Source organism: Rhagoletis pomonella, unplaced genomic scaffold (genome assembly GCF_013731165.1).
Source record: "Rhagoletis pomonella isolate Grant_MI unplaced genomic scaffold, Rhpom_1.0 Rhpom_scaffold_00002, whole genome shotgun sequence".
NCBI lineage: Eukaryota > Metazoa > Arthropoda > Insecta > Diptera > Tephritidae > Rhagoletis > Rhagoletis pomonella.
Genome location: NW_023458556.1, coordinates 88,560,528 through 88,573,627, shown reverse-complemented (window position 1 = coordinate 88,573,627; position 13,100 = coordinate 88,560,528). Strand labels below are relative to the sequence as shown.

Here is a 13,100-nt window from a genome sequence, read left to right as displayed (position 1 = left end):
AGTAGTAGTAGTAGTAGTAGTAGTAGTAGTAGTAGTAGTAGTAGTAGATTCTTTATTTAGCCGTAGCTATTTAAAACTTTCAGGTACAGTTTAGAAATACAAAATGTATCTTAAGAATAGTTAATTGACTTATTGTGAGCTATAATGTTCTCTAATATGATATATTATCAGTCTTTTAAATACATTAATATTTCTTTCGTTTTTTATATTGCTTGGCAATTCATTGAATAGTTTTAGACCTTTATACATTAAAACATTTTGTGCCTTATTGGATTTATGAAATTTGATTCTAAAATCATTCTTGTTTCTTAAGCTGTAGGGTTGCGCATCTCCCACATATGTTATTTGACTCGTTAAGTACTTTGGTAATAGATGATATTTCATTTTAAACACAAAAAGGAGTACGTTCATAGTGGTTCTTTGATTAATATTTAACCATTGCAGTGTGTCTAGCATATAGGTGATTGGCGTCAGCCTGCTACATAGTAGTATACACCGCATCCCTTTGTTTTGTAGTTTTTGCAGCCTGTTTTTCATCTGTGTTGATCCCAGGAATAAAATGGTTGAACAGTAATCAAAGTGTGGCTTGATCATTACATTAAATATCTTCACGGCGCTGCTGACAGATATATTTTTGCGAATTCTTCGAAAAAATCCAATTTTTTTTGAGATTTTCCTGCAGATGTAATCTATGTGTTTATCAAAATTTAGCTTTTTGTCAATGACAATGCCGAGATATTTTATTTCATCAACTCTATCTATTATTTCATCGTTAACTATAATATTATCTTCAGATTCGCCATTGATCACAATTGCTTTCGTTTTTTTTACGTTGAGTTTTAGCTTGTTCATATTAACGTAGTTATAGACAAATTTCAAATTATAATTCAATCTAGCTATACACTCCTGACTTGATTTTCCAGACGTATATAATAGTGTGTCATCTGCAAACTGACAGATTTTAACTCCTTGTAGTATATTTTCCATATCATTAATGTATATTAAGAACAGAAGAGTACCAAGCACGGCACCCTGTGGCACGCCTAGTGTTATTTGTGCAGGCTCTGAGATGCCCTCTGCGACTTTCGTGCGTTGCCACCTGTTACTCAAGTAGCTTCCGAACCACTGATTTTCCACACCATCAATTCCGTACCTTTTCATTTTCTCTATCAGAATAGACCTGTCTATTGTTTCGAAGGCTCGCTTGAAGTCCAGAAATACAGCGGCTATGCAGTTTCCTTCGTTCATTTCTGACTTCCAGTGCGAAATTACCAAATTTAACGCTGTCTCACAGCTATGTCGCTGCCTGAATCCTGACTGGTTTTCGGATATCAGTTGATTCTCCTCCATATAGTCTTCCAGTTGCTTGTGTACGACTTTCTCAAGTATTTTACTCTCGGTCATTAACATGTTGATTGGCCGGAACTCTTCTGGATTAACCGCGCTTTTTACTTTTTCCACTGGTACCACCATGGACATTTTCCAGCACTTATTTTATAGTTCATGTTCACCTTAGCTTCAACATCGGGCATATTAGTCACTACATAGTCGATCAATGTAGCACTAGTGTTTGTAACTCTTGTTGGTTCTGACACTACTTGCGTGAACGCATTGTCTGAAACTGCTTGAAAAATTTGCTGCTTGTATGTGTTATTTACAAGCCAATCTATATTAAAATCACCCATTATTAGCGTTTCACCAGCGGTATCACTCCATTGATCTATTTTTTCGTTGAAAAAATCACAAAATACTCTTTCTGGGCAACTTTGCCTATCTGGCGATCTGTACAGACCAACCAATGTCAATTTTATATTTTTACAAGTTACTTTTATAGTCAGACACCATATACTTTTTCCGATTGCAATGTCTTCTATTATTTCAAATTGCCACTTCGTGCTTACATAAAAAAGTACTCCTCCTGTATGGTTCGATATACTATCACATCTCACTAATTTATAGTCACTGAGTTCTATTTCATTATTTTGCACACTATTTGTCACATGGGATTCAGTTACACAAATAAAATCGAATTGTTCATCAAATGAGATGGCTTCGAGCTGGTTGAAGTGCGCCCTGATACCGCCAATGTTCAAATACAAACAATTTATATTAGACTTTAATTGCTAATACTGAATCCTTTCAGATTCAATTTTTAATTTTTTTTGTAAAGATTGGCAACAAGTGTCTCTGCAGTCATGATTTACACATAAGCTACCCAGATTAAACCTTTGTTTTGCTCTCACACAATTCACACATCTCAACAATTCAGATGTACACTGATGATGCGTATGGCCCTTTTCGCCACACTTGGCACATATTTGGTCATTTTCCTTGCATCCTGCAGCTTTGTGATTAAAGCCCCAGCACTTAAAGCATCTTAAAATATTATTACTCTCATATACTTTGCATCTATCCCATTCAACGTTTATTTTTTTTAAACTCATAACTTTTTCGAAACCTTTTCCGCCGATTTCCAGCAATGCATTGTGCACCGCTGGATTTTTGGGTGATTTATGTACTTTTAAGCACTTCATATAGCTATCCTTCAAATTGTTTTGGCTTTTTATGGCGTTTATGATTACCTCTCCATCTAGCACTTCACTCAGACCACTTATTAAAATTTTTGGTTTTCTCATAGTTGGTAATTGGATATCATATTTTTCGCTCACTTTTTCTTTAATGTCGTTAACTAATATTTTTCTTGCTTCATCGCTATCGCAACGTATTGCCACTGCTCCGTTTTGTCTATTAGCTATTCCGCTCACTCCAACACTCAATTTTGATGGCTGAATTATTGTTTTTACTTCTTTTTTCGTTACTTCACTTTCTTGATTTGTTTTAGGCTTCAATATGACAGGTGCTTTTCCCGCCGCTCCCCCCTTTTAGTTTGTCTGCGTAGGTCGCTCTTACTTCGACCTGGCTCTCTTTATTTTTGTCTGTGATTATCTTTTTAATTTGCTTTACAGTTTCGTTCACTTTACTTATTTTTTCTTCCACGATATTTTCACATTTTTTTCCATTTTCTTTAATCAACTCAATTAACTCTTTGTAACTATTATGTGCACCTTTGATATAGTCAATGCATGTATCACATAAAAACTTCAAGTTCGAATGCTTCAACAAGGCATCCGTCTCATACTTGGAGAAGCCAACACATTTAACGTGAAACACACCTCCACAAACACCATTACACGGGATAGTGGCCTCCCGCGAGCCACTTTTACATTTTCCACACCTCAACTCCATGTCAGTGCCTCACTTTAATGGTCATACCACCATTAAGTCATTAAATGTAATAAAATGCGTCCTTTTCGCTTTTTTCTTTTTTATTTTCAAGTGTATTTATTTTTCTAAATTCTCCGCTCACAAAACACGTCTAACTCAGTTCGCTGCGAATACATTATACCAGTATAGTAGTAGTAGTACTATCGCCACTATCGTTTCAATGATAGCGTATTCTCTTTCCTTGCTTTTGACATTTGCACGTATTGGTTCAAAGAGAACAAAACTTGGCAGCATTATTTCCTGAACGAACGAATAAAGATCACCCAGGACGGGGTACGAGAAAAAAGTATTTTTATTTTACAGTGACGTCATTTTTTCGCCGCCATGTGAATGAAACGGAATTAAACCGCGAGTGTGAATTAAATAACCGATTAAAAAATTACGTTATCAACTATTATTTTTTTCTCAAATGCAATTACAAATACACGGTTGCCGTGCTGGGTGATCTGTTTAGTTGGTTCATGGCATTATTTCTAAGAGCATCATTTTATATTTTAAGCGTGGAAATAGCAGAGGTTACATTGCCGTCTTAAGAGCGTGCCAGACGTGGCAACGCAGTATATTTCAAAAGACTGTCAAATTGAGAAATTTCAGAAAGCAGTTGCATGAGCAGTGGCACCTTGCATGTAAAGTATTTTTCGAAAGAAATTTGTTTATTTCCGAAAGGCGAATTGCAGGGAAAATTTCTGAAATCGCTTTTTAACTGTTTACACGGCGAATGAATTTCTATCAATATTTCTCGATACTAAAATGCAACCGTGAGCCTTTAAAATAAACAATTTTATAATAGCAAGATAACGAAAAATAAATGGATTTAGAAAAACATATGTATGAAATGGGTCGATACTATCGATAGTCACCCTTAAGACTATCGTAAAACATCGATGGACTTGACCATCGATAGTTTGACAGCTCTAATGGAAAGTAAATTATTCTTTTCCAGGAATGAAAATTTTGAACAAAATTCTGTTTTCAAAGTCGTGACTGTCAGCCGAATCTTATCAGAAAAGCAGCCCGTTTTTTATAAGCATTTGAATCTCAGGTAATTCTTATCTTATTAAAGGTTGATATTTGCAAGTGAAGAAATTTCTCAAACACTTTTGACAATACTGGGAGAATACTAATTGCTCTAAAGTGTTCAGGCTCAGTAGGGTTATTTACTTTGGGTACCGGTATAACATTGGCAGTTTTCCAAGTGTTGGGAAATATCGAGGATGTTATTGAATGATTTATTATTATGTTTAACTGACGGTACTCTCCAAGGAAGAATAATCTTTAAAAATCTGACATCAATCCCGTCAATACGAACATCATTTGATTTTATTGCAGAAAAGCATCTTATTATGTCTGCATCAGTCGCCATCTAGAATTCGAACTCCCTTTCTAAACTATGGTATAGCTTCGGATTGCAGTGAAAATTTCTGCTTTGATTGTCTTTTACAGAGGACAAGAAGAAATTGTTCATTGCCTCTTCATCAAGGCCGCACTCATTATTTTGATTGCCAGCGACGCCTAAGGATTTTAAGTTCTTCCACAACATTTTGGTCGGAACGGAACTATTAAGTTTCGAAGAATAATACACCTTTTTACTCTCACGCGTAGCCGTCGTCGCTTTATTTCTGGCCCTACGACAATTTGCAAGGGTATATGCATCTCAAACAAACTATTTACAAATATATTAAACTGTTATAACTTGTCGTTGACATCTGCAAGATACCATATGGGTATTTCCATATGTCGCATACGTGACAGTCGTACGTTTCAATGTGATACAAACAAGGAATACCATTTGTTTTCTTTAACTTTTTTGGGCCATTGTATAGCACATAATTAGCTCTATATTTAACCGAAAAAATGAAAACAATCGAACTGCTTGGTCCTGAAATATAAGCATTTAAAGAGAATGTCGTTACGTGACAAAAAATGGAAGTAGATTTTTTCTTTTCTTACAAAATCGCAGAACTCTGCGAATTGTGGATGGCTATTTTCATGAAACTCATTTTAATATAATTTGGAGCAATTCTAGTTGTTTTTAGAGTTTTTTGAATTAATGCAACTTGTTGCAATTTTCTTTTACAACCGTCACGTGACATAATATTCCATCGTTATATTTTTGTTAATATTGCTTTTAAATGCATTTTTAACGCAAATAAAACAAGTATTTTATGTAGAATATACTTTATATTTTGACTTCAGCGCCAATTCAGGGTGAATTTGTTGGAAATCTATGATTTATTATGTTTCAACTACATACGCCAAATTCGAACCAATTCGGACCATAAATACGGTTTTTCGAAATATCTCAACCTTGGCGCCACCTAGGAAGACCATTTTACGCAAACATGATTCTACTTACATAGCCAGTATATATTTTAAAAAGCAGACAAATCGGTCCGCAAATACGTTAGATATAAGACTTTTATTTTTTTTGTCGTGGTGGACCTTCCGGTGGAAACACCCATACGCTATCCCAATTCATGGAAGAAGCTCCTTTATGTAAAGCGGAAATATCTATATTCTTGAAATCTCTAAATAATATTTCACGCGCTACATCTGTCTTCCTTAGGTCACGGTACGGAAAAAAGTGCTTAGTTGTCTTTCATCTACATACATATAAATGTGAAAAATCTTCTAATTGGAAACCATTTTCTACCAGATTTCTAAATCCCATTGAATGATTGTTATTTTGCGTAATGATTTTTAAAAGGATCAGTGTGTTTGTCTGCCGTTAGGTAGCGCAGGGATTGAGAGTAGAGATGGGCATGGGACTAAATACCACCCCGACGCTCGCGGGCCTCGAAATCTATCTCTAAAAATATTCACATGGCTTTCAAAATAATTATTTTTTTTAATTTTTGCTGTTCTTTTGCGCCTCAATAAAACATAAAAAGTGCATATTTCATACAAATTTTTTAAGGAAGGTTTTCTGAATTTGCGGAGGTTGAGGTTTTATCGGGAGTATCGGGAGCCATTATAAAATCAGTACCGTGGGTCCCGCGGTCCCGATATCCCGCGCCCATCTCTAATTGAGAGCTATCCTTAAAATTTACGGTCAGGTTTGCAGGTTTTGGAGTTCTTCTTCTTGAGGATTTTATTTTTCTCGAGAAAAAAATCCTCCAATTCTAAACACTTCGGGAGTACAGTTTTCATCGAAAATTTGGGACTAGGAAATCCGAACTTCGAAACAGCTGTTTCTTACATTTTTGATAGTTCTCGCGGGCGTAAATTATTTGAAAAAGTTTTATATTTTCAGAAAAAGTTTAAAGATTTGTGAAAAAAACAGGAAAAAAGTCCACTCTGGGTCATTCGATCCCAGAAATATGCAGGAAGGAGCGCTTGTACAAACTGTTATACCATTGCATCATTTACTTTCCACCTTAAGTGGCGGTCGCTGTGGTGTATTGGTTAGCAGTGCGCGCTACCACTCCGCAGGGCCTGGGTCAAGCCCGGCTCAAAACAACAACAAAAATAAAAATAAAGTTTTCCTAATAGAGGTCACCCTCCGGCAGGCAATGGCAAACCTCCGAGTGTATTTCTGCCATGAAAAACAGCTTCTCATAAAAATACAATCCCGTTAGGAGTCGGCGTAAAACTGTAGGTCTCTCCCCTTTGTGTGACAACATCAAGGCGCACGCCACAGATGGGAGGAGAAGCTCGGCCAAACACTAACACGCATATGTGTAAGCGATCTATTATTCTATTATTATTATGGTCGGTTTTAATGAAAATTAATTATTCGCAGGTAACATTAAATCGGTTTGAAGTAGAGCTGGAAAACAATCGATGGCACTATCGATAGTACCGATATTTTTGAATTTCCACCACTATCGATGTTTTTTCTGTCACTAACGAAAAATATTTTATAAAGTATTACACATTTTCGGCTCTATTGATGAATCCATCAAATGTGATTGTCTAGACCAGAGGTGGGCAAAGTGGCTCCCAGGAGCCTTTTGCACTTAGGAGCCGGCTTGGCACATTTAGGTGCTGGATGAGGGGTAACACCAAGAGCCAGCATGAAGGGGGAAGAAGAGCGTGTTAAAATTTCTTGTACTCTGACTGTCATTACTAATATATATCATGCTTTTAATGTATTTTTCACAACCCCTTTATCCTGAGAACTGATTTACCTCTTGCGTAGCACTTGCTGGCCCACTGAATGCTTTAAGAGCCAAAAATCTGCCCACCCCTGGTCTAGACAGAGAAATAATTTTACGAATATTTTATGGAACTGAGACAAGAATGATAGAATACAAGATTGCGCCAATCGAGCTGAGAGCAACTGGCCGTGACGTCAATAAATACCAGAATGAAAGAATTTGAAAAAGCACCAAATTTTTATTAGTGTATTTTATAGACTTTATATGCATACATAATTTTATTGTAAGGATGCCGATTCAAACTAATAAAAATCAATGTTTCTTGCACGACGGTTGATTTCTTCTGGCATGATTGAAGGTGCTGCCACATATTTTGTTGTCGCTTATGATTGTCACTGTGCCATGATTTTGTTTAAATTTTTGTAAAGTTGGTAAGCAACACTTACGATTGCTATAAATTTTGCTTCCATTTTTTTAAGATTTTCTAATTTGGTGTCTTCAAACTAAAAACAAAAGCACCAAAATCACCAAACTCAAAAATTTTCGCGTTTTGAATACCCACCAAATTTGGTGCGAAAGGCATGAAGTTGGCAACAGGGAATGTAAACAAAAGTATTTTATGACGTCAGCGATTAGGTGGATACTGTCAAATCGACGAAGAGAGGGTTAGCGGTCTGCGAATGGCGCGACCTTTATTTTCTGGATCGTGGAACTGAGATTACCGTCAAATTAAATATGGGTATTTCCAGCGGAAAGTCTACCCCAAAAAAATATCATAGATCTAATTTATTTATGGGCCAATTTGGTTTATTTTTATAATATATATTGGTTATTTAAGATGAAACAATTTGCGAAAAATTGTCTAGGTATGTGGCTGCAGGGTCGAAATATTTTGAAAATCCGTATTTATGCTCCGATTTGTTTAACATTTGGCATGTTTAGTTGAAACGTAGTAAGACATAGATTTGCAAAAAATGGAACTGCTAGGTGGAGCTGATGTCAAAACCTTCTTAAAACTTAGATTTTTAATTTTTTTTAACATCTTAGCATACAAATGCCACGTAACGCCAGATTAAAAATTCCCATATGTAATTCCCTGGCAACAAATTAATTGATACATACTTTGTATAGTAAATATTAATTTAAAATTGTTCGCAGGGGGTTTGTTTCAAATATTGACATTTTGGTGAAATCTGGAATCATAAAACTATTAAATATATACCAGTTCATATTTAAAACTGGACAAGTTATACAAGGTCATCAAATATATAGCCAAACTCGAAATTTTTCTGAGTAAGACTGCATATGTATTTATGTTTATATTTTTAAAAACACCTTTGGAGGTCAGTTTTCTAAAAATTTCGCTTTTAATACTATGCATTACATCACATGTGATATCAGTCACCGTATTTTTACCAAATACAGTTATTAGAGAAAATATGCAAAATGTGTACGGTATGTTTTACAATCCCACCCCAAACGCATACATACATACATACATCTATGTACGTAACTGGGGAAACATTCGATAGTACCTCGATGTTTTGCTTTGAAAACACCGAAAAGATCGATGGTTACAGCTCGGTTTTGAAGCCAATGATGCAAATAAAGTTCTGGAAGTCATAGCCCATTTACGACAAATCGAAAAATATACGGTATTTACTTAAAACAAAATTAGCATAGATCTGCGAACAGTGGAATAACATGAACTGAAGATAGTTTATTAGAGCAAGTTGACTACTCAAGTCTCTAGAACAGGTTCAGAAAAATTTTATCATTATCATAGAAAGTGTTCGTTATTTATTTATCCAAGTAAAATATGAAACTTTCGCTAACTGTATCTATAACAGAATACTTTGCCTTTATTTTAATATAATAAATATTATTTTCTGAAAACCTGTTAAAAAGATATGATCCATTTCATGCGTACTCATTTCCACAAGTGCAAAAAGTTTGTGCTCCTTTTGTCATACTGGTCCCGGGCACTAACAAACCAAACGAACGGTTGTGGTAATGATAATCATCCTGAGCAACACTGAAACAAAACACGATACACAAAACAAAGGAATCATTCCTTTAGTGCTCAGTAAATAAATGTTGCATATGTATGAAGTTAGCAGAATGGCTCAACTACTTCAGTGGATTTATGTGCATTGTATTTTGTGTATTTATGTGTGTATGTATGTGTATTGCAAAATGCCACGACCTAATAATATTATACTCCGCCAACTATTTGAGACAAATAATACGAATGAAATTATATCGATGGTCCTGTGCAGTAACGACACAATTAAAGATTCAAAAAATAAAAACTGTTAAGTGGCTCATGTCTTTAATCCTTGTCGAACCCATGTCTAACCTTTTGTACTTACTTTAGCAACCCTTATTGCATACTTTAGTAAGGAATGGAAATGGATTAGACAAGGATTAGAGACAAGAGCCACTTAACATTAGTAACAGTTTTCGTTTTTTGAATTTTGAAATGTGTCGTTATTGCACAGGACCATCGATATGTAAAAAGGGAAAATGTTAAAGGTTAGGAAAACATGCTGGAAATGTGGAAAGACATTTAAATGCAGTCCGTTTAAAACTATAAGAAAGCTGCATATGATATGCACAATATATTGTAAAAAAGATATGTTATCAAGAAATTGGAAAGCGAACATCGTTATACTTTTAAATAAACTAGTGTTCGCCCAGCGGTTGAAATTCAACCGTTAAAATTAAGGATAGTTTATGTGAGTTGAGTTGAGCTGAAATAACATTAGTTGGAATGGGTTAAGTGGAGGGGAGTTTAGCTTAGTACTTAGCATAACATAACATACCATAACATAAGATTAAATAACATAACATATGCAGCATAACACACCACAATATAACATCGCACATTCTTCAGTTGTATTTCCTTTTTATCCCTATCACTTTCTTCCTCTCTATCGCTTTTAATGTTTATGTTTATCTTCACCTTCATGTTCATGTTCAAGTTGGTTGGAAGTCAAATGACTTTTTTCTGTATTATAATTTATTCAAGAAGTGATTACCAGTTAATTATATAGTTAATCAGGAACCATAGATGTAAATAATAGATTTACTGCGGATAGGCGGGATCGCAAGAAAAGTGGCAAAAAATTGGGGAGTTTGCTACTTGAAAATGTTAAGACCGAGAAAAAATATAGCCTAAAGTGTTATTAAGGACAAAGGAAGTCTGCCAAAAAATATTACGGTCCGATATCTTGTGAACTTAGTAGCAAGTAGCGCTGCAGCCACTATTACAGAAGCGCTTAAGGTATTAAAATTGAAAGCAAATCAGTAGACAGCGAGGCGAAGAATTGTCAAATTGAACGCAAAGGCATAATAAAAGAAGGAAAAACCATTTTGATCAAAATACATGTGTGAGAGTGGTAGCATTTTGCCGGATCGCACGAAAACCGGACCGTTGCCTATTGGGATAGGTTAGGCCTTTCAGAATGCAATAAAAAACACATTTTTAAGATTTAATTGAAGGTTAGTTGGTCTTGCAAGACTAAACTAATCGCTTTCAATCAGATGGCCGGTCATGGTATTGGATCAAAGACCCAAATTAAGCCTAAGCGCATCATATAAGGCAAACTGTGAATCACAGTGGTCGGTCAATAATAATTTGGGGTTGTATTTCAAAAATGGTCCGTTAGTACGCATTATGCGTAAGGAACAGTATCTGTTCATATTTCAACAAAATTTGCAAGATGTAGTCGAAAAATGAGAGTTGCTGCTGAATAACACTGGTCGACGGCCAAAATTTACCAGAGACGCCGTTATGAAATTCTTATGTAAAATCACCCCCTGATTCCGAAAATCAAGGTTATTTTTAATTTTATGGTACCGTTTTTGAGATATTTGCAATTTACCGTTTTTGCAAAAAAAAAAAAAATTGGGTCCACTTAATCATATATATCTCAAGAACGAATAAAGCAATTCCAAAACGGTTTGAAGCTTTTAAAAGGTAATAAAATTTTCTATAAGCTGTGCATACAACACTTTTTGCTAGGCCCTGTAGATTCAAAGATAACGAACAATCATTACCGATTTTTTAAATTTTTTTTGTAAAAATATAAAAGAAATTGTACTTTGCGGGGAAGGATCTCGAAAACCTTTTATTTTTTTGCAGATTTTTTTTTTCTCCCTAAGCTCTGTTGTATTACAAAAAAAATAAGCTATCATCGAAGAAAATCGATGCAAAACTACGTAAGTTATAAGCGATCAAATAAAAATACCCAGGTTGCGCAATTTCAACGTATACCTCAAAACGTATGTATGGTATAAAGAAGAGTGAAATATCTAGCTATTCTCTGTTTCTATTGAGTTAAAAGTTCAATTTATGAATGAAATTACCCATATTTTTAACTTTTTTTTAATTTATTTATGTTTATACTATATTCTAACAATCTTTATCTTAATTTGATTGGTAATGTCACTGTACGTACGCTAGCATAGGTTACTCCTCTTGATCTTCCAACGCCAAGTACTTTTGTTTGACAAATATAACACTCTATTGAATGGCAAGTAGGTTCTCTCCATATCATTGGTGTATCAAATTTTGTTTGTTGTCCTGATTCCCACTGAGTCAATTCTACTCGACACGATGTACACAAAGTGTTCGGTGTCCATGGTTTTTCAGCATTTTTAGGCTCAATTCCAAAATACTTGGAGTATAAAGTTTTGATATGATCTGAGAACACTCGTCGTCGCCTTATGATAGTATATTGGCCACACATGAAACAGAACATATCTGGATCCTTATTACACTCAAATTCTCGCGTCCTTTTACTCATTTTATTTTTTTTAATAAATCACGGTTTTGAAATTAGACTTATGAACTGAACTATCTCCGGCGAGCCTTGAAGATGTTATGAAGTTTCAAAGCGCATTAACTCATATTTATACTCGGAACAAGAATAAAATTGAAAAAATCAAATCTTACCTAGACAGAAAGGTTCCTTTTTATAACAAGCCGGGAAAAGAAAATACTACCTGTTTTAGATGTAGGCTTTAGAAATTTTCTGTGTCTTATAATTTTGAAAATCTACCTGCATACTTACCCATAACTGACGGAAATACATGTTTATAACTACATGCCTACAGCAGGTTTCGAACCCAACCACTCTTCCTTTCGATGCAACCACTCTACCTACTATAATACAATTCGAGTATTAAAAGTACTATTTGATTTATTTAAAGAAAAAGTGTTATCATTGTTATGGTGTTATTCGTTTATCCGGATAATATCTCACTTGCACTTTATACCTTTAATATATGTATGTATGTATAGGTACATACATTGAAGTTGCGCAACCTGGGTATTTTTATTTGATCGCTTATAACTTACGTAGTTTTGCATCGATTTTCTTCGATGATAGCTTATTTTTTTTTGTAATACAACAGAGCTTAGGGAGAAAAAAAAAATCTGCAAAAAAATAAAAGGTTTTCGAGATCCTTCCCCGCAAAGTACAATTTTTTTTATATTTTTACAAAAAAAATTGAAAAAATCGGTAATGATTGTTCGTTATCTTTGAATCTACAGGGCCTAGCAAAAAGTGTTGTATGCACAGTTTATAGAAAATTTTATTACCTTTTAAAAGCTTCAAACCGTTTTGGAATTGCTTAATTCGTTCTTGAGATATATATGATAAAGTGGACCCAATTTTTTTTTTTTTTGCAAAAACGGTAAATTGCAAA

At 34.7% G+C, this 13,100-nt stretch overlaps 1 protein-coding gene across 1 annotated transcript in view; it reads right to left on the bottom strand.

Annotated features, from left to right (window-relative positions):
• LOC118755845 (syntaxin-binding protein 5) overlaps positions 1 to 13,100 on the bottom strand; it is a gene marked incomplete at its 5' end in the record, with an annotated part of 814,838 nt that overhangs the window by 653,611 nt on the left and 148,127 nt on the right.